Source organism: Brienomyrus brachyistius, chromosome 25 (assembly GCF_023856365.1).
Source record: "Brienomyrus brachyistius isolate T26 chromosome 25, BBRACH_0.4, whole genome shotgun sequence".
In the NCBI taxonomy this organism is placed as follows: Eukaryota; Metazoa; Chordata; class Actinopteri; order Osteoglossiformes; family Mormyridae; genus Brienomyrus; species Brienomyrus brachyistius.
This window is the reverse complement of record NC_064557.1, coordinates 4,703,011-4,723,268: the sequence shown is the minus strand read 5'-3', so window position 1 is coordinate 4,723,268 and position 20,258 is coordinate 4,703,011. Positions and strand designations below refer to the sequence as shown.

Below are 20,258 nucleotides of genomic sequence, written 5' to 3'. Positions count from 1 at the left end.
CTCACGGGTTTTAAGCGCCACCTCCTTTGACAACAAATGCAGCATTTTTCAACCCCCCCCCCCCTTTCTACATTCTTACGGTGTTTATTATTACTTATACCACAGTGTGGTTGAATTCTCAACTATGATTGGTCAGACAGGTGTTCATTAACATTCTGACCACACGTGTACTTCAGGCCAGGAGAATCTCAGTAGTAGATCAATGCACTATAATAATCTTCAATTAACTGATGGCTGATGAATGACAGGAGGATGTAATCACCCTCCACGGCATTTTATGTGGTAATTTGCCTCTGAAGCTCTGAGTTTAAAAATGTTTAATGCCTTGCTTGTTGTGCATTAAGCCCTTATGTGACACAGCTTGGTGTTTCATTCAAACACAGCATTTGGTGAGTGAGACCTTCCACTCTGGCCCTCTGATGGACAATAGAGTATAGAACAAAAATGGGCTTCGCTCCTCTGAATATAAGAGGGTATCACAGTGCTGACAACATGGACGACGCAAAGTAAGAGAACAAACAAAACAACAGCTTGCACTTTGCCTAATGTTATTAGATTTAATTGAATGCCAAGCATTCCAGGATCTGCCGCGGTTTTGTGCGGCGACGTTCAATTAAATAACATAATATTAAGTAAAGTGTGAAATGTTTTTGCTGTCCTGCGACGGAAAAGAAATTGTGTCTGCAACTCTTGCGTCTCAGGTCCAAGACGCATCGATTTTAAGATTTCTATGGTTGGGATGGATATTAATCTCGCTTATTATCTGTTATCTGGAATCAGAGAATTACTTTCTTCGCTGAATGCTGAGTTACAGGAGGGAGCACATTCAGCGTGCATGAATCAGACTCCCTGCACAGCAACTCATAACTGTCTTTTGTTAATGCTTTTCTTGGGTTTATAATTAAAGCTGTAAAGAAAGAAATGAGTGATTATTCAAGGTTAAAAAAACACATACACAATGTGCCTTTGCCAAGGGTTTCTATTTTAGTTGTAATTTCTGTATTTGATGGATGATGAAATGACATTATGGGGTTTACATGAATAGTTATTGAATTATTTTGAATTTTTAAGCACAAGCATATGCCCACATTTGTTATCTTTCCTAAAATATTTTAATGCATGTCAGGATATATCAGTCATATACAGTATATTAGAATAATGTGTATGTGTGGATTAGTTTTATATTATATTGTGTGTTACCTGTTTTTATGTTGTGGGGACAATTTTTCAGGTCCCCACAAGTATGTGTGAATGCAATCAAAAAAGTAAAAAAGCCAAAAGTCTTGTATTTTGTTTGGTTACTGATGGTTAAGGTTATGGCTGGGAGGGGGTTAAAGTCGTTGTGATAAGAGTTTTCCCCATAATAATGAATGGAGTGTCCCCACAAAGATATAATTACAAACCTGTGTGTGTGTGTGTGTGTGTGTGGGGGGGGGGGGTTAGGGTTAGGGTTAGGTATGTTCCTGCAGGTATGCTTCGGGTCCGTCAGCTCCTTCCCATGACCTAGCCTCTCTAAAACATACGTAGAGTGTCAGTATGTATGTGTGCATGCAGTGCACCGACACCCCCCAGGGTGTCCCCCGCTTAAAACCCTGTGCTAAGCAAAGCACATAAGCACCTGGAAGACAGATGAGTTCTATTTCATACTAATGCTGCGTATAACTGTTTGCTGGGTGTATTTATATCTGAATGTCGTTTGAGAGACGTTCTGTGGTGAGGGACTATAAAGGGACAGCAAAGGCAAAGCAAAAACAACAGACGCTAAGAATTAATATTTGTTGAGAGGTTAAATGAAGACCTAAGGAGTACAACTGTCAGGTGAGTAAAACACACCACACTCTGGGATGCCCTTTGGATCTTCTGGTGAACTTGCTGTGGAACAAAGAGGTACCACAGAGCTACCAGTCAGGGAATTGTGCAATTCCGAAACCACTTTCATTAATTAAATGGCTAGTTCAGACCTGGATCCTTGGATCCCAGCTTTAATGAGACGAGTTTTCCGGCAGACGACGGTCCGATTAGTGTGATATCCCGCATGTCCGCGTAATCCCGCTATTTAAGCACCAGCGGTCGATTTGACAAATTAGGTGTTATTCTCCCGATTAGTTCTCTTCAGGTCCAGCCGGAAACGGGACTAAATGTGTAGGGTCATCTCTGGCTGTCCAGCAGGATTACCCAAGAGGAATCTATTCGCGCAGTATGCTGTGCAGAGCATGGCAGGATTGCAAAGGAAGACTCTGATCTGCTTTTTATGGGCATGGAAAAATGTCTAATCAGCTCAAATGAAGCATAGCAGATAAATAAATAATGAGTCCTTTGAGGTGGGGGGGAGGGGGGTAATCAGTGTAATTTGCTGATTTGGGTGAAACAGCAGCACTAACTTCTGCCCCATAGGACTGAAGATAACCCATACACTAACCTCTGCATGAGCCTCCAAAAAGAGATCCCTTACCGACTCTGCAGGATGCAAGGCCTCGACTCCACCAGGCAAATCCACCGCGGTGCAAAGACCCGACTCTGGACCCCACGACTGGATGGAACTGGCAAAGAAACCTGGATCCCGGATAGCTGCAGAAGACGTTCCCGAGCTGGATCAAGCACCTCAGATGCGTCGCAGCCCTTAGCAAAACTGCCCCCACTCCAGGCTTCAGGAGAACTTTCCGGAGAAGTGACTTAGGTAAATGATAAATGTGGTTGGGCACAAAGGAAGCCCAGCTCAGACGAACCGTTCGCTTGCATGAACGCCGGTCCCTATCTCAGCAGCGTACCACGCACCCCCTCTGCCTATTAGCTCCAGCAGGGCGCTACTGCCTCCCACTTGTAATTAACCGCTGGAGAGACAGGCGTAGGAAGCTCAGGTTACAGGGTAATAGGTCTACTGGGCTCAATCAACCCTTCAATTAAACACTGTATTCTGCATAAAACTGTAGTAGTAAACACATTTCCAGAATCCCCTGGGACCTTCCTTAATCAGGCTGCCAGACTGCTAGGCTGTGAAACCATTAAAAATAAACACAGAAACACACGATGTCCTCACGCAGCTGGGGAGTTTCTCCTGCACAGCATGAGCACTGCCTGGGTGACCAGAGTACGGCCCGGTGCAGTCGCACTAAGACAGACAGGTTCAGGCCTGACGTCGACCGGAGCATGGGGTGTGTTTGGGGGCTGGGTCAGACAGCCAGATCTCCACCTGTAAGCTGCTCTAGACGCATGGCCATTGCTTCTTAGGTCATTTTTAGGGAAGGGTTTATGGAATTGTATCTGTATATCAATTTAATAATAGCAGCCTTGAGATAAGATGTTCCTTTTCCCCACTAGGAGCTAGAGCAAAAGCAGCATTTATAAGCTGTTATCATGCAGTGCTGAGATTTAACAGATTATTATTAGTATTATTTATTGCCATTTTTTGCCATTTGTTCAATTTAAAAATATAAATAAATCAAAATGCAAGTAGATAATTTGTTTATCTTTATTGTCATTAATAGCAATTAAAATTTCTGACTTAAAACATATGATGCAATGTTTCCCTGGTATTGTGTGCCAAACCTTTGTAATTAAGTTGAGGTTAGAGTTTTTTTGTGGTGGACTTATTTTCTCATCTGCGTTATTTTCTATGTACGAATATTTTAGATGCTTGGCAGTTTAAATTTGCCCAGGTGTAAATATATTTGTCCAGAATGCAAACAGACCATAATCGATCTTTCACATGACATTCGACACACTGACATCTGTTAGAAACATAGATGTGACAGATGGTGATGCTTTGGGCAAATTAAACCCGATGTAAAATAAAGATTTGCAGCACTTCAAAAGCATTTACATAGGATTAGTAGTTTTGTCTTTCAGTCTGTGCTGTTAATCTGAAATTAGTGCGAGCCTCTGTGCAGGGAGCGACCTCTGTCTGGAGCAGACTACCCCTCTGTGTTCCTCTGCCCAGCTGGGTTTTGTCCATGCCGGTTATACCTAATTGGCATTCTGGGTCGGGCAGCCCTGTTTCAACCCCTTAATAATCTGGACCAGAGTTACACAGACCTGGCATTTGCCATAAGCTTGTGTGTTTTGTTTTGTTTTTTTGAGACACAAACAATAATTCACTTTCCTCCACCCCCCATCCAATAAAAACACATTATCTCGTGGCTGTCTCTTAACCACCAGGATTCAGTCTGTAACCTGAACAGGAGTCGTTCTGTAATCAAATTCAGCCTCATGTGATGTGATTCTGCTCACTGTCCCCGTCTTTGAAATCCTTCGGTAGCAGCTGCTTACAGTAATAAAAAAATACGCCTCACAGCTGGTGAATTCTGGCCATCTGCACCACATAGATGCTCGCTAATGATACACAAAACATTATAATCACATGAGGTTCCCCCCACACCTGGAGGCATTCCATGGTGTCCTGCCAGGAGATGCATTCAACGTATTCATGCTAATGTGCGTCTGCTCCAAAGTAAGTATTTTAGGAGCTTTCTGAAAGGCTGACCATATTCATTTCAGGATTTCAGCATTTTATCAGTGCAAAATGCACTTCATTCTGCAACAAGAATAGCAGTAGAGAAATTGCTGGTTATAATGTCACTGGAATTAAAATGCTAATCCCCAGATGAAACAGGACAAAGGGCAATTGCAATTTTTAAACAAAGGGACGCACTTCTGCGTCACCCGGCTACATTGTCCCCAGTACATTCAGGAGAAAGTGCCCTGTGTCAACCCTGAAAAAGCACAAAGACCAGAACTTCTACAACGGAAGGAAAACCCTGACATTTCATTGGCTGTTACAGTCCCGCATAATCACAGATGATAAAACAAACTACAAAGTGCATTGCTAAAGACATAACAGCTCTGTCTCGTTGGGCATCGCAGACTTAGTCACCCAGACTTTGCCGGGCGTCGCGGACTTGGTCACCCAGACTTTGCCGGGCGTCGCGGACTTGGTCACCCAGACTTTGCCGGGCGTCGCGGACTTGGTCACCCAGACTTTGCAGGGCGTCGCGGACTTCGTCACCCAAACTTTGCTTAGGCCACACGCATTTTTGAACCAACAACTTTCTGGTCCAGTGTTGAGTTCACTGGTCACGATCCGGACCGAAACATAATTGGTGCAGTGAGCCTTGGCTTTGTGCTGCTGATGGAATTTGGGCCTCGGGGAAAATCGGTGGTGACGCCTGGTAGTTTTTCAGCTACACTACCACTGAAGACCCTGGGAATTGGTGTGCCTTCTATGTATCCTGGAACTGCTAATCGAACCCTAGTAAATTTGCTGAAATTGCACCTTGAGAAGCGAACATTATCTGTCTGTCCATCCATCCAACTTTGAAGTTCAGGTTCAGAAAGTAAAAATACAGATTTTAAAGATTTTGTTTCAACCATCCCACTGTGAATAAACAGTTACAGTCACATAATATTCAGCTTTCTTATGATACTGCGAATCAGTGCCATTGGCCCCCTATTATTTCAGTTGTTTCTCACTTCTGGGGGTAAAAAAACAGGCTGCAGTTTGCATGTGCAGCCTCCACATTGTCCAGTGCTACACTGGCATGTCATACTCAGTGGCGGAGAGCTGTGATCCTGTCTGGTCCAGGTGGCCACGCACAGCTTGGAGAGGTGAAGTGCACTGAGGCAGGTTCTGTCCCATCGTAATGCTGCCCAGAATACCTGTACCATTAAACATAGCCCCCTCCACACATCTTACATTTAAAGCCATATGCTCTTACGATACACCCCCCCCCCCCCCACCCCATTTCAATCCACTCCCCACAACACCTCTCCAGACGTCCAATACGGAAGACGGCGCCTCAGACTGCAATGCACGCTATCTTTGAAAGAGAACCACGGGACCCGCTGAGACCTCCCAGCTAAGTTCCTCACATCAGCCTCTTCTCCGAACAGCTCCTCCACAGGCACTTGTTTGCCAAGCCCTCACTGATGGGGTGGCAGCTCCCCCCAGGAGAGGCACATGCAGCAGTCTAACCAGCCGGGCCGGGTTCTCTCCGCAGATGATGCGGAGGGTTAGTCAGCTGGCAGCCAGTGAACCAGGACGAAAACGGCTTGATCTCAGGACTGTGCATTCGCCTGAAGGATAAATAAACAAAACTGACAGGCAGGAAGTCAGATCAAACAATCTTCAGAGTGATAGACGGGCGTGAACAAAGGCAACATGCTCCTATAATACTGTACGCCTCGCAGCAAAGCTTAGCTGCGGCACACGGAGAGACACGCTTTGTACAAACTGCTTACTATACACACTGTCAGAGGAGCTGAGCTAGTTAACCATCATACTCATTCATCCATCCATCCATCCATCCATTTTCTGAAACTGCTTAATCCCAATTGGGGTCGCGGGGGGACCGGAGCCTATCCCAGGAACACTGGGCACAGGTGGGAACCAACCTTGGGCAGGAACCAACCCTGGTCAGGAACCAACCTTGGGCAGTCACCAACACACCACAAGGCACAAACACTCACTCACTCAACTACAGGGCCAATGTATACTCACCAATCAACCCATCTTGCACACTTTTGGACCATGGGAGGAAACCAGAGCCCCCCAGCTAAAACCCGCATGAAGACAGGGAGGGTTAGCCAGCTGCTCCACACAGAAAGGACCCGACACCGAACCCAGGACCTTCTTGCTCTGAAGCAGCAGCGCTAACCACTGCTCAACTGCGCCACCCCTTGTACTCATTCAGATGCAGATAATTAGCCTGTAAATAAAAAATAAAAATGACCCACCCCCCCCAACAGCACACTGAGGACAGACTCCTCCGTTTGAAAAAGACAGAGGGCAGAAAAGAAGCAGTTACTGCAAAAATCCAACCAGTCAGGAGGAGCGAAAGCTGTACTGGTAAATCTAGTAGTATCTGATAAACGTTTTTTGAAGTGTGCGTTACTTTCACAGTGATAGTAGCATCGTAGTTGCTTCAAGTGCAGCTCACTTATGCTAGATTGAATCAGCCGTGCCCTTTTGCATGGACACTTGAAAGTACCCTTTTGATAACTGCCAGTCACGCAAAGTTTACTGAGGAGGACCCCCCAGTCAGCAAAGTTTACCCTAAGCTTTGCCTCCCCTCCCCTCCGTTCGAGCATCTGCCCCTGCAAAAGTCTGTGCACGTCACCAATAACATGAATGTGTTCACCTTATTACAGGGAGCCACTGTGGCCTGCTAACGAAGCAAGAAATAATTTAGAACTTCCTCCGAAGAGGGGTGACAGTGATTTATTGGTTAGGTGGGGTCTGTGCTGATAATTGGTATAAGGTGAGGATGGTAATTAACAGAGAGACAGATGCTCGGATGAGGTCATACTTATTTGCATATTATTTCACTCAGTTATCAGTTATAGTTAAGTAATAATAATAGTAATAATAATAAATAATAATCCATCCATTTTCAGTAACTGCTTATTGTATTTACCGTCGTGGGGGGTCCAGAGCCAATCCTGGGGCTACGAGCACAAGGCAGGAAACAACCCAGGACGGAGAGCCAACCCATCACAGGGCACAGTCACAGCTACAGGCAGGAAACAACCCAGGACAGAACGCCAACCCATCGCAGGGCGCAGTCACAGCTACAGGCAGGAAACAACCCAGGACAGAACGCCAACCCATCGCAGGGCGCAGTCACAGCTACAGGCAGGAAACAACCCAGGACGGGGCGCCAACCCATCGCAGGGCACAGTCACAGCTACAGCAGGAAACAACCCAGGACGGGGCGCCAACCCATCGCAGGGCACAGTCACAGCTACAGGCAGGAAACAACCCAGGACGGGGCGCCAACCCATCGCAGGGCACAGTCACAGCTACAGGCAGGAAACAACCCAGGACGGGGCGCCAACCCATCGCAGGGCACAGTCACAGCTACAGGCAGGAAACAACCCAGGACGGGGCGCCAACCCATCGCAGGGCACAGTCACAGCTACAGGCAGGAAACAACCCAGGACGGGGCGCCAACCCATCGCAGGGCACAGTCACAGCTAGAGGCAGGAAACAACCCAGTACAGGGCGCCAACCCATCGCAGGGCACAGTCACACACCGTTCACTCACAGATTCACACCTACAGGCAATTTGTTCACTCCAATTAAGCAGAGCATGTTTTTGGTCTGTTGGAGGAGACCCCACAAGAACACAGGGAGAACATATAAACTCTGCACACGGACCCTTGAACCCTGGTCCTAAGTGTGAGGCAGCAGTAATAGCTACCATGATGCCCGATAACAACAACAATAACAACAATAATAATAAGAAGAAAACAATAGCAATGCTTATTATTATAATTGATTTATAAAATGTAATGTCTATTCAAAGATTACATTACATGTAATCCTAGATTGATTAGTAAAGTACTATAACGTCAGTTTTACTAAATGTCTGCTGTACAAAATCAAGACAAAAACACAACAATTTCTGAAACTCTGAGAAAGTGCTTTTCTTTCATGTAGACTTCCTAATCAGGACACGAGACTTCATTACAGCTTATGTCTGTCAGATTCATTTCACAGCTGTGGCTCTTCTGAAAATAAACGCACCAGTCATGTCTGTTGTTGACCCAACACTGACTAATATATGCGAAAAAAATAACATAAAAGAAAACAAAACAGAAGGAAGCAGGAGGCTTTGATCTCAGACACATAGTTGGGCCCATTTCGAATGAAACCCAGTCCATGGGTGACAGTTCTGCCTTTCTGGGGAAGTTACTGTTAATCACTTCAAGTGTCTTGACATGATAAAATGGGGGTCTAACGCTAAGAATGTCTGAACAGCTCTCGTATTTCAGTGTGCCTTCATTCCCATATCATTAAGCGCATGTGAAAGCTGTAGATCCCACTGAAGTCTGGGGTTCGACATAATTACCCATGAAGCATAATGAGTGAGACAATGAGACAAGATAATTCATGACAGAATGTGTTTTTGTGGACAAACCACACAGGTAAGTGGATTCAGGGAAGTACATCTATTCTTTGTTGCATTTTTTACCCAAGGGGCATCTTTTGAAATGAAATATTTAGAAATGTTTGCTGTGTTAAAATTGGTTTACTTTTTAATCAAACAACCCTGAAGGATTGCGCTGTAATCATTTTATCCCAGTTTGATGGACGTGCTGACTCTTGCATAAAGCGTCTACAAGCATAATATATCTCTTATTTTTGTTAATCCTCAGTCCCAGTGCAGTCATAAAAAAAGTACAAGCCTTAAAAAATACAAATATAGATTTTTGTTTATAATAACTCAAAGGTTATCGCTACATGCAGTACAAAATGACATGTAAAGATGCTAGTGTCTGTTCTGAACTGAAGAAACCCTTCTGTGTAATTTAAAGGAAATGGAACTGAGGCGAAAATGCTCATATCATATAAGCAGTCAAAGACAAATGTTTGTAGCGTTTAACCAACTAAATGCCTGGTTATTCAGTTTGTGTACTGGGACAAGCCCTGGTGTTGTACTCTTAGCTACAATTACCAGAACAAGTATCCTCAGCAAATTAAGTGTAATATTTTGAGCCCTTTACATCGTGCAGTATTAAGAAGAGAAGGCAATTTGCAGAGTATGGCCGAGAGAAATACAGAAAGCTTACATTCGCACTGAACGCCGAGCCAGTGGAGTTCCTACAGGCAGCTACTGCTTCAGTTTCACTATCATTATCTGGTCTAAAAACCGATTTAAGTCCCAACCATCTTCCGAAACAGCTGATATAGCACTTTGTCATGGGGGGATCAAATTCAACCGTTTTTGGGCTGCAGCAGGATACCGGAGTACCGGCAGGAATGGAGGAGGAACATATTAACTCGACAGACACTGAGCAATGGTTCCTTTTGAACCCCAAACTTTGGGGCTTTGACAGTATGACAGTACTGTCCACTGAGCCACGCTGCCCCAGACGTAGCAGGAACATGCCGATGTTCTGCCTGCTGTGGATGACGCCACAGACAAGAATGAGGAGGGCACAGACAGACCCAGACACACAGCTCAGGGGACCAGGGATTAGTTTCCTTTTAGCTACATAATCAATATCCAGCACACTAGTAATTTATCAAAATGCGAACAAATCACAATAGATCAGGAAAACTATATAACCTTATAAGTTCAATAGGCTGACTCCCACACTGAACACATTTATGCAGAATATACATTGCCTGTCCTTAGCCAGGTTACGAAAAACAGGGTGATCAGGAGACAGGTAAGGTCTGGTGATGGAGAGACAGGTAAGGCCTGGTGATGGAGAGACAGGTAAGGCCTGGTGATGGAGAGACAGGTAAGGCCTGGTAAGCTAGACAGGTAATGCCTGATAAGCGCGAGACAGATAACCCCTCATAAGCAAGAGACAGGTAACATCTAATAAGGAGGAGACAGGTAAGGTCTGATAAGTGAGAGACAGGTAAGGCCTGGTGATGGAGAGACAGGTAAGGCCTGATAAGCAAGAGACAGGTAACATTTAATAAGCAGGAGACAGGTAAGGCCTGATAAGTGAGAGACAGGTAAGGCCTGAAAATCGAGAGACAGATAAGGCCTGATAAGCAGGAGACAGGTAACGTCTGATAAGCAGGAAACAGGTAAATGTTTTCGAACATAAAGAGCATGAAAGCTTCCAATCAAGCGACAGAGGATGGAAATATGAATATGGAAGCCAGTGACAGTTCATGTTAGCCCAAAAAGTCGGACGCATCTACATGGGCCTCCATTTTCAGAATAGCGTGATCACAGATAGCACCGATAGCCTTGTATCGCCTATGTCCCCTTTTTATGTGAATTATTGTTAGAGGACAGAAAGTGGCACAAAATGACTTTTCTGAAGGTTGACGTTCATTAAGGCTCATAACAAGCTTGCTCTATTATGGATGAGGATGAGAGAAGATGACCTGCTGCTACTGGGGTGAATTCAGAAGGACGAATCCCTACAGAGAGTATGGCCAATGCAGAAAATCACTGCAGATAATTTGGACTGGAGTCATTATATGGGGGTGACCACAAGGCCTGTTCCCTCTGGCACACCTTCCTTCTGATTCCTTCTGAAAGCAGGCCTTGCATTGCGCTCAGTTGGGGAGGAGGGGGCACCCACCCGGCCCCCTATGGCCTGTCATCATGCGCTCAGTGGTGGGGCCCGCCCACGCGTCGGACGCCGCTCTCACGCACGTCAGGAGCAGCTGTTCTCCAGCTGCTGTGCTGCTCTGCTGCCCCGGAGTTCTCTCATCCATCCTGGCTGCCCGCCCCCCCACCCGTGCCCGCTGATGTTCTGCGGTGCCAGGCTGGCAACACGCCCTCTCATTATCTCCATCCCTGTGCCCTCACAGCAGGGTGCCGGCGTGCCTGCACTGGGATGCCCTAGCCATTTGCGGGGAGGACGGCATTGGCTAAAATGCATTTGATGGCTCTGAAGACGACTGTGTGTCCTATTAACCAGCTGTGGGGTACCTGACCCCAAGGAGAAAGGTCAATCAAGGCTACACCTCAAGAGTGACTAAATCTCACCCTACCCACCTCTCAAACATGAGTCTATGCTGCTTACAACTGTTTCATACCTCACTGTGGGCATTACTTTCATCAACCATTCATGCAGAAGCTTTTAATAACCGAAGAATTCCAGTCATTTTATTCTGACTTGTTTATATGATTTCACATAAAAACCAGCCAGTTCTTTCCCTTCAATGCCTTATAAAGTGTGCAACACTCTCCCTCACCTGCTCTCCCTAAAATGCAGCCCGAGTCAGACCAAATCCCTGCAATCCTTAAGTATCCCCTCTAGGTGGCCGCAGACGATGATTCACTGCCCCCTATGGAGACCTGCAAGAACAAGAACAAGAACAAACTTCTCCCTCTTCCCAAGACCAGGAAGCTACAGTATTTAATTAGCTGCTGTACTCTATAAATGTTAAATAAGTAAAAGTGATAGTCATTAACATTTATTTCACTGTAAAAGTTACACTGAATTATTGCTTATACACTATTAATTATAGAACATGAGTGTAAAATCTGATCAAAGGCATATTACCCAGCATGCCACGCTTAGCAGCCTCCAGGTTTTTGAACCCGCTCTTAAAGACATTCAAAGCAGACTGTCTAATTACTCGTGGTTATAGATAATCTAAGGCAGTCTCCACCCCTTGTTAAATCATTACGGGACATTTGCCAGGGAGTAACGGTAACTTTGCCTTGCAGCCACCACTCGGATTTGAGTGTGAGTGAAGGGCATGTGGGGGAGCTTGTGATGGGACAGAACGGAGCAGTGGACTGGCCCAGTTATAAAATCCATCAAGACGGCCGGGCTCCTCGCGAGCCGTAAGGCACTCGGCAGTGGAGGGAGGGAGGCCCTGACATCGATCAAAGCCCACAGGAGGGTTTCAAGTCGGGTTTGCATCTCATGCGCTGAAAGGTGACCTTACGCAGCTCGCACACGCTAAGTGCATATCTGGGTCTTTTTCCGTTCCCACTAAGTATATGAACTGGTATTATGGAAAAAATAAAAGCATAAGTAAGACATCACTTGCCAAGCTTATATTTATCCTTAAAGAGCTGTAAGGTATTTTACAACAAAAGCATAGATTTGGAACACAGTATTATTGTATTAGCTGTCTTTCTGCTACAAACATGTAGTTAAGGTAAGAAATCACAAGACACAACATGTCAGCCTGAGTAGGGAGAAAACTGAGTCAGTGGTCATTGAAGATAATAATTCATATGGATTAAGGATACTTGGTAAACACTTAGTATGAATGCCATGTCTACAAGAATACATGAACATATTCATGACACATTATGATGCATTCATACAGCATTATAAACATGGCTATACATATTTATAAAAAGGCATAACACATTATATCCATGTTTATTATGAGTTATGGATGCTTTATAAAGATATCTATAGTGCATTATAGATGAGAGCTGAAGGATAATCAATAGGTAACGCTTTATATTAACTGCACCTTCATAGTCCATTCATTATGCATTCATAGAACATTCAGTGCACCTTCATAAGGCAGTCATTATGCATTCATAGAACATTCAGTGCACCTTCATAATGCATTCATAGTGCATTCATAGAACCTTCATAAGCAGCATGCAAGTACACCTTATAATAACCAACATTACATGATTATACATTTATAATGTTTGTTCCTATTATATTATGTTTGCTATTAATGTATATTACAGTTGTTAAGGGATGTTAGGATGCAGGTATGAACGTTTTATGAACACTTAATGAATACATTACAAAGTTGTACTGAACGTTTTATGAATGAAATATAAAAGCATTATGAAGGTACAGTTACTGCAAAGCATAACCAATCAACACTATAATGCCTTATGACTGTCAATAGAAGATACCGTAATGCTTTATTAATTCTTAATATTAATTCTTTAATGCATTATTAAAGTATGTATAGTGCATTATAGATGACAGTGTTACTGTATCCTCAGAGAATCGTAGCGCTCTTGACTGACCCCCTGTGGTGCAGTGTGAGGTCTGGCTTTGGCTGCAGGCCGTCTCTCTGGTGAGATTCGTGTCGAGGGAGGGTTTCTCTGGGAGAGATCTCTTTTGTTCAAAGAAGCTTTGTTCCCATCCTCATTGATCTGGCTCTTCAAAACTACATATTTATTTATTTAACATGCGCCGAATGAGCAAACAAGCTGGCAGTAAGACAGTCATGAGTCACTGATCTGCCGGGTCCCCCTCCGCAGCCCAGACACACCCATAACTGTGGCTAATGGGTCATTAGCTAACACCAGTGAAAGTTCGGCTGACGACCACAGCTAAAGGTGTTTCCCTGGTGAAACCTGCACTGGCCAGACACCCATGAACACCATCACCAGCTTAGCTGAAATCTTATGACTTTCCTAGGTGGCTCACTAGCCCTCACGATGCACACCTTCATGGTGGGGGCTGCTTGAGGAGTTTGCATGTCCCCCCCATATGAAGTGGGTTTCCTCCTGCACTTATGTGAACTGGTGTCTCAAACTTTGGGGGTTATGTATATATTACACTGGGGGACCAAATGTCCCAACAAAGTCTTAAAACCAGTTATTTTGATATATCTGTCACTAAAATCAAAGAACTTTATGTATTTTGTTTGGTTACTCATGGTTGAGCTTAGGGCTGGGTGGGGGTTGAGCAGGCTGTCATATTTGGCATTAGAGATTTTCCAGTAGAAATGAATGGACGGTCCCCACAAAGACGTGTATACAAACATTGGTGTGTGTGCCCGTGTGTATGAGGGCATCGGAGCAGCATGCCATCTTGGGTGTCCCCCGCCTTGCTCCCTACACCGTCTGGAGGCGGCTGGAGGCTCACTAGGTTAACGATCTGTGTCTGGAAGGTGGATGGGCCCTTCAGCAAGGCCTTCAACCCCAACTCCTCCGGGGATGCTGCATGCAGGCTCCCTAACCCCCAGGCTTCCTGTGGTTGTATGTTGCTTTGGAGAAAACTATCTACAGAATAAATAAATTCAGATACAGGGCAGCAGGCTCTCCTGGATAAGCAGCTAAAAGACGAACGGATGGATGGAACATGTTTTATCCCTGCGGAGGGCTCTCTAAAAAGAGCCTCAAGTGCTGTGGGGCGACGAGTTTCAAGGGAAGCCAGATTCCCATCCAGCCTTCTGTGAGATCCGTCTTCGGTTAGACTACATTTCACTTTCCTTCTAATTTTATAACATTAAATATTATGAATCACATCCTGCCAGGCAGTATATAATATTCAAGGCATACTCACCTCGATGTGCGCTCTGAAAACTCTCAGTGGGAATTTCTCATCTGTTTTTAATATGTCCTTTATATTATCCGTTTCTTACAGTCTGGAGGAGACGTTCAGCTTGACTTCAGTACTAATACCATCCATAATTCTGCACCTGCAATATTATCTCAAATGAACGTGGACTCCTCCACTCCATTAATCATTACGCACAATCAGTCAAGATGATACTTGAGCAGAATGAAAATCCATTTCCCTCTTTAAAGCATCTGAGAGCTGTTCATTGACCATGGATTATTAACGGCAGACACCATGTGTGAGCGAGGCAGATAATTCCGCTCCGTCTGCTGTTTACGTCCAGCTCCTCCACGCCTAATCCTGCGAAACGCTCTATCTGTGGAAACTTACAGACGCTAATTTACATTAAAATGTTTAGGTTAGACTTTTATCTCAAGGAATGAAGTGACCCACTCATCCAGCTGAATATCACACCTTCAGGCTTGGCGGTTTCAGGCTCACCTGGGTTCTGGGTGCATCTCCCCTCTATGTCTCATACAACGTGACTCTTAGGCTAACTGGTGGGTCGTGCCCATACTCTATGATTGTGTGTGTGTGTGTGTGTGTGTGGGGGGGGGGGGGTCCCACAATGTGATAAAAACCTCTTTTGTCCTGGTAGGGGCATTCTTTTCGGTCTCCACAAGGGAGACACAATTTTATAAAAATCTGTGACTCCAATCAAAGACATAAAAATTGTATTTTATTTGGCTAATTATGGATAGGAGGTAAGATCGTCATGCTGGGATTAGGGTTCCACGGCCAAATATCCATCCATCAACTGCCTGGGATAGGATCCACGATCCCCCATGGCCATAAAAAAGTAAACAGTTGGTAGATGTTTGGATATTTGAGTGCATTACTACCTGGTCCCTGTACAAATCTGAGTTAGAAAGCCCCTCCCTTCCAGCTGCTATACCACCCTACAGTCAGAATTAGCTGTTATGTTACAACTCCTAGATACATTTTCCTTTATTCATTTCTGTAGGGAATATAAATGATTTCATATGAAAGCCTAAATATTATAATTCAGGCTTAAAACTCAATTTTCAGCCATACATGCTGAATGCTAATCTGGCCAATCGTCAGTAATAAACAGCAAAGACTTGAGACTGAATAATTTATAACCTTAAAGTGTAGGGAGCCATAGGGAAGGTGGCACCAGTGTCTGGAAGAGTGAGTCAGGTGACCACAATCGTTTGCATAGATTGGTCACAGAGGTCCCACATGAGCTACGCGTGTGGATTTCCCTGTAAAGCCAGAAATGATGCATGATTTCTGTCGCCTGTTTGCATGTCAGTGTGGCTCCTGAAGACTTTGCCTAACCCTAACCCCACCCTCTAATCAAAATTCACAGTTAATGGCTCTGCTTAATGATCAGATCAGATCAGGTCCAGTCCAGTCCAGTCCTTGGGGACCCCCATACAGTCCACGTTTTTGCTCCATGCCAATTCCGTGCCAGACAGTCCACATTTCTGCTCCCTCTCAGAGCTGGGTAGCAGCAACAACATGGACTGTCTGGGGGGCCTCGAGGATCGGACCGAGAAATACTAGATTAGAATCTTGATAGGTAGGCAAAATTATCCAGCAAAGGCCGCTGTGTAAGCTGGCTTTCTCTGCAACTCCCTAATTAGATCACTAATTACATAACTGATTGGCTGAGGAGTCCTCACACCTGGGTTTGAGCAGCTGACCTAAAGCTTATCCCCAAAAACCTGCTCACACATTGCGGAAAAGACTGACCACCCCTGCTCTAGGTGATTCTAATATTTCTTTAGATGCAAAAACATAAACCCAACACAGCCATAGCAGCACAAACGTATTAATAAGAAGGGGCACCTTTGACTGTGCATGGGGGTCAGAAGGGAGCCGACGGCGCTGAGCAACAGTCATTCGCTATCAGAGGATCAGAGTCCGCTAATGCTACCTTCTAATAACACACCGATTTATAAAGCAGACACCAGTACCTTACTTGTGGAGAATCTATTGTATTATCCTCACACTCCTCTATTGTCTGCGATCCTTTGCTTTCCATGACCGATGGCCCACGGCAACAGAAGCTGGCCTGCTACCTTTTATGTGTTACAAGGCGGCTGTGGGTGATATCTGGTGGAAACTTACGCTATTGATTTCCGAGTGAAGCGCTAGGCCCTCTCCTTCATAGAACAATGAACCTGAATGGCGGCAAGGCCTCCATTCGCATCAGACTTTTAAAAGATGTTTAGCGTCTTTGCAGGAGCTGTGATCTTCTTGCTAAATCCAAAATGCCTCCCCGGGCATGTTTCATGAAGAGGTTCTCTTAGCACCTAAACAGCTAAGGAAGCGTGAAAAGCATACAGAGGAAGAAGCAGCCTCCCTCTATCACTGCTCTAGATGTTTTTGTCCAGTCTATTTCATGTCTGTACAAAATCATACCTCGCTTTTTACATTCTGAAGCTCCTTTGAATCAGGATTAGGTATTGTAATTCTGTTTATACACTAGGCTGTTTATACATGGATGAGCAAAATATGGGTACCACTTAAGATCATGTTTTTCTAAACACAGTCATGGTGCATAATAACGCATTAATAAAGCATTAAACATGGTTATAAATATTCATAAAAACGCATAACACATTATAACCATGTTTATTGTGCATCTCTAATGCACTGTAGATACCTTTATAATGCTTTACAAAGCATTCTCAATGTTTATACAAGACCATTATAATGCATTATAATACATTATAGATGACAGCTTCATTGGCGCTTATGAAGTATAAACACTATAATGCCTTATGACTGTTAATAGAAGATACTGTAATGTTTTGTTAATTCTCACTGTTATACTGTAATGTATTATGACAGTGTCTATAGTGCATTATAGTCAGAGATTCATAAAAAAATCATAATCCATATGGCTATAATGTGTTATTCCTTTGGATAAATATTTATATCCATGTTTATAATGCTTTATGAATGCATTATTACTTCTTATGAATGTGTTTATACATTGCTAAAAACATGGTCTTAAGTAAAGTGGTATCGAGGTGAAATTTGTTTTTCACTTTTTAAATTCCTAAAGAATCAGATTTTAGGGGTCAAGACATGCGACAAAACTCACTGCCCATCACCAGCTGAGGGGTCAGGAACCTGTACCCACATTTACGCAAGAGCCAATAGGAAGCCATTGCAAAGTGAAAAATGCAAATGCGTGCACATGATCCCATGTGACCCTGCATACAACATGCAGTAATCAGCGATGAGAGACCTCATTTACACTATGCTGTGTTACTGCTTATTAAACAAACCATTCAGACTGCTTTAATCCACATGAAAATGGCTGCGAATGTAACATATACAATAAATAATTAATTGCATTATATCCATTGGCGAAAAGAATGCTCCGGTTGATGGTAATTAGCTTATTGCCCTGGGGTATTTTCGGGGAACCTTCCATATTGTTAAATCGTTAAGCGTTAAAGAGCGGCATGCTACCTGATTGTTTTATTTCAGTCTAAGGATCATTATTGTGGCATAAACCTGCTGATGTGATTGAACAGGTCATGAAATCCAAACTCTAAAACGTTGGCAGTTCTAGACCCTATTTTAATCTTAGCCCCCCTGAAATCATTTAGCGGTTTGTTCTGTATTTCTGTACATTTTGTATGATTTCAATTACAAGTTTCCTAGGGGGTGGTGTCCCATATTCCGACAAAGGGCAGAGCGCCCCCTAAAGGCCAGGTCCCAGAATCCTTCCCTGCTGACATGCTCAGTCCTTACCAAGCCAAAGCAGAATTTCTTTTATGAAAGCTGCAGTTTTGGAAGTTGGGTTTAGAGCCCCCTCTGTACTGTTACTAGCTCCTGGACGTGTATGTTGTTTTTAACGCGCAGCCAGCTATGAACTCCTGTTCATTCAGTGAGAGAAATGACAGCAGCAGGGGAAGGAAACTGGAAAAGGAAAACTTTTAAAGTCTTTTAAAAAAACTGTGATGTGTCATTTTGCGAGACACCATCTATTAGATGGCGTGGGTGTTTTTAAGCATCTCTTATATATTTATTTATTTTATTTTGCTTTCACTTTACTGTATGGCCTGTATTGCTTCAGATACTTGCACAATAAAAGTACAATAAAACTCCTGCGCTCCCTCTCTCTCTCCCCCTCTCTCTCTCCCTCCCACCCTCTCTTTCATGCCCTTGGCCTGGGTTGGCTTCTCTTCTTTGTAGTTTCTCTCTGCTCTGTGTTCCTCATTATCTAGGTGTATATCTGGACAGAGATACATTGGTTAGATGAGGAAGGCCAGCCATGTAACTGAAATGGTTTCCATGGCGACCACACTTCCCGCCATTTTCTGTGTGGTCTTCCGATCTGATCAGAACAATACAGAAAGCAGCAAGTAACAGTATCTAAAATACAAATTACCATTTTTTTAGTTGACTCACCTAAATTATGTTATAATTTTCACCATTATTGAAAACTCCAACATAAATGCACTAGAACAGGTTAAATCCCTGGACGCTTCATTACAGTCAACTATTTTCTGTCCACTACTATGACTATAAACATACAGTATATAAACTATAGACTTTAAATGGTACAATAAATGGATTGCATTTACGTAGCACGTTTTCTACTCCTGCGAGCACTCAAAGGGCTTTACAAGTTTTGCCTCATGTTCACCCATCCACACACACACACACACACGTTTGCACACCGAGGGCGGAGGCTGCCACGCAAGGTGCCAACCTTTAACACTGGTCAGTGAAACAAGTTAAATATGGATAAACATTTGCATCACATGACTACAATGCAGCACATGCCATCATTCTCTGTTTTTGCAGGAAAACATTCCTACCCAACACTATAGCTGGTGACAGTTACTCATATCCATGCCAGCTAAATCTTTCATTTTCCTCAGTAAGTCTCACGGGCGTGAAAATCAGTTTCTCATGGATTTGTAAGCTATGCAAAACACACAAGTTGGCGCCGCCGATTTTCCCTGTTTGCCACTTTAAAGGAAGACTCACTAATTCTTCCAGGCTTCTCACGGGCTTAGGATGCGTGCATTTTACCAGAGTGATGTTAACCAGTTTCTGGGATTTAAGAAATAACCCGACTGCCTTCTTATGTGGAGAAAATAACCAATGCGCTTCTCCATGATGCAATGGGCTGCAATGGAGACGGAGGGCTTTCAGGAATGGACAAGTGGAGATAAGCGAAAAAACACAGATGAAGTATGTGAACCACATCATAACAACAATGAGATCCCTCATGCAGCTTTACAGTATGCAGCATGGGGCCCTCGGGCCCTCGCTCACGTGGCATGACGCCGGCCGGCCCTCGGGCCCTCGCTCACGTGGCATGACGCCGGCCGGCCCTCGGGCCCTCGCTCACGTGGCATGACGCCGGCCGGCCCTCGGGCCCTCGCTCACGTGGCATGACGCCGGCCGGCCCTCGGGCCCTCGCTCACGTGGCATGACGCCGGCCGGCCCTCGGGCCCTCGCTCACGTGGCATGACGCCGGCCGGCCCTCGGGCCCTCGGGCC

At 44.4% G+C, this 20,258-nt stretch overlaps 1 protein-coding gene across 6 annotated transcripts in view; it reads right to left on the bottom strand.

Annotated features, from left to right (window-relative positions):
- LOC125720292 (leucine-rich repeat and immunoglobulin-like domain-containing nogo receptor-interacting protein 2) overlaps positions 1–20,258 on the bottom strand; it is a 227,632-nt gene that overhangs the window by 28,745 nt on the left and 178,629 nt on the right. The window contains exon 1 of one of the 6 annotated variants that reach the window (XM_048995507.1): positions 2,453–2,755. The exons of the other annotated variants lie outside the window; for them this stretch is intronic. The gene's annotated coding sequence lies outside the window, so the exon portion shown is untranslated. Of the gene's footprint in view, positions 1–2,452; positions 2,756–20,258 lie in introns of those variants that run through there. 6 annotated transcript variants of the gene reach the window in all.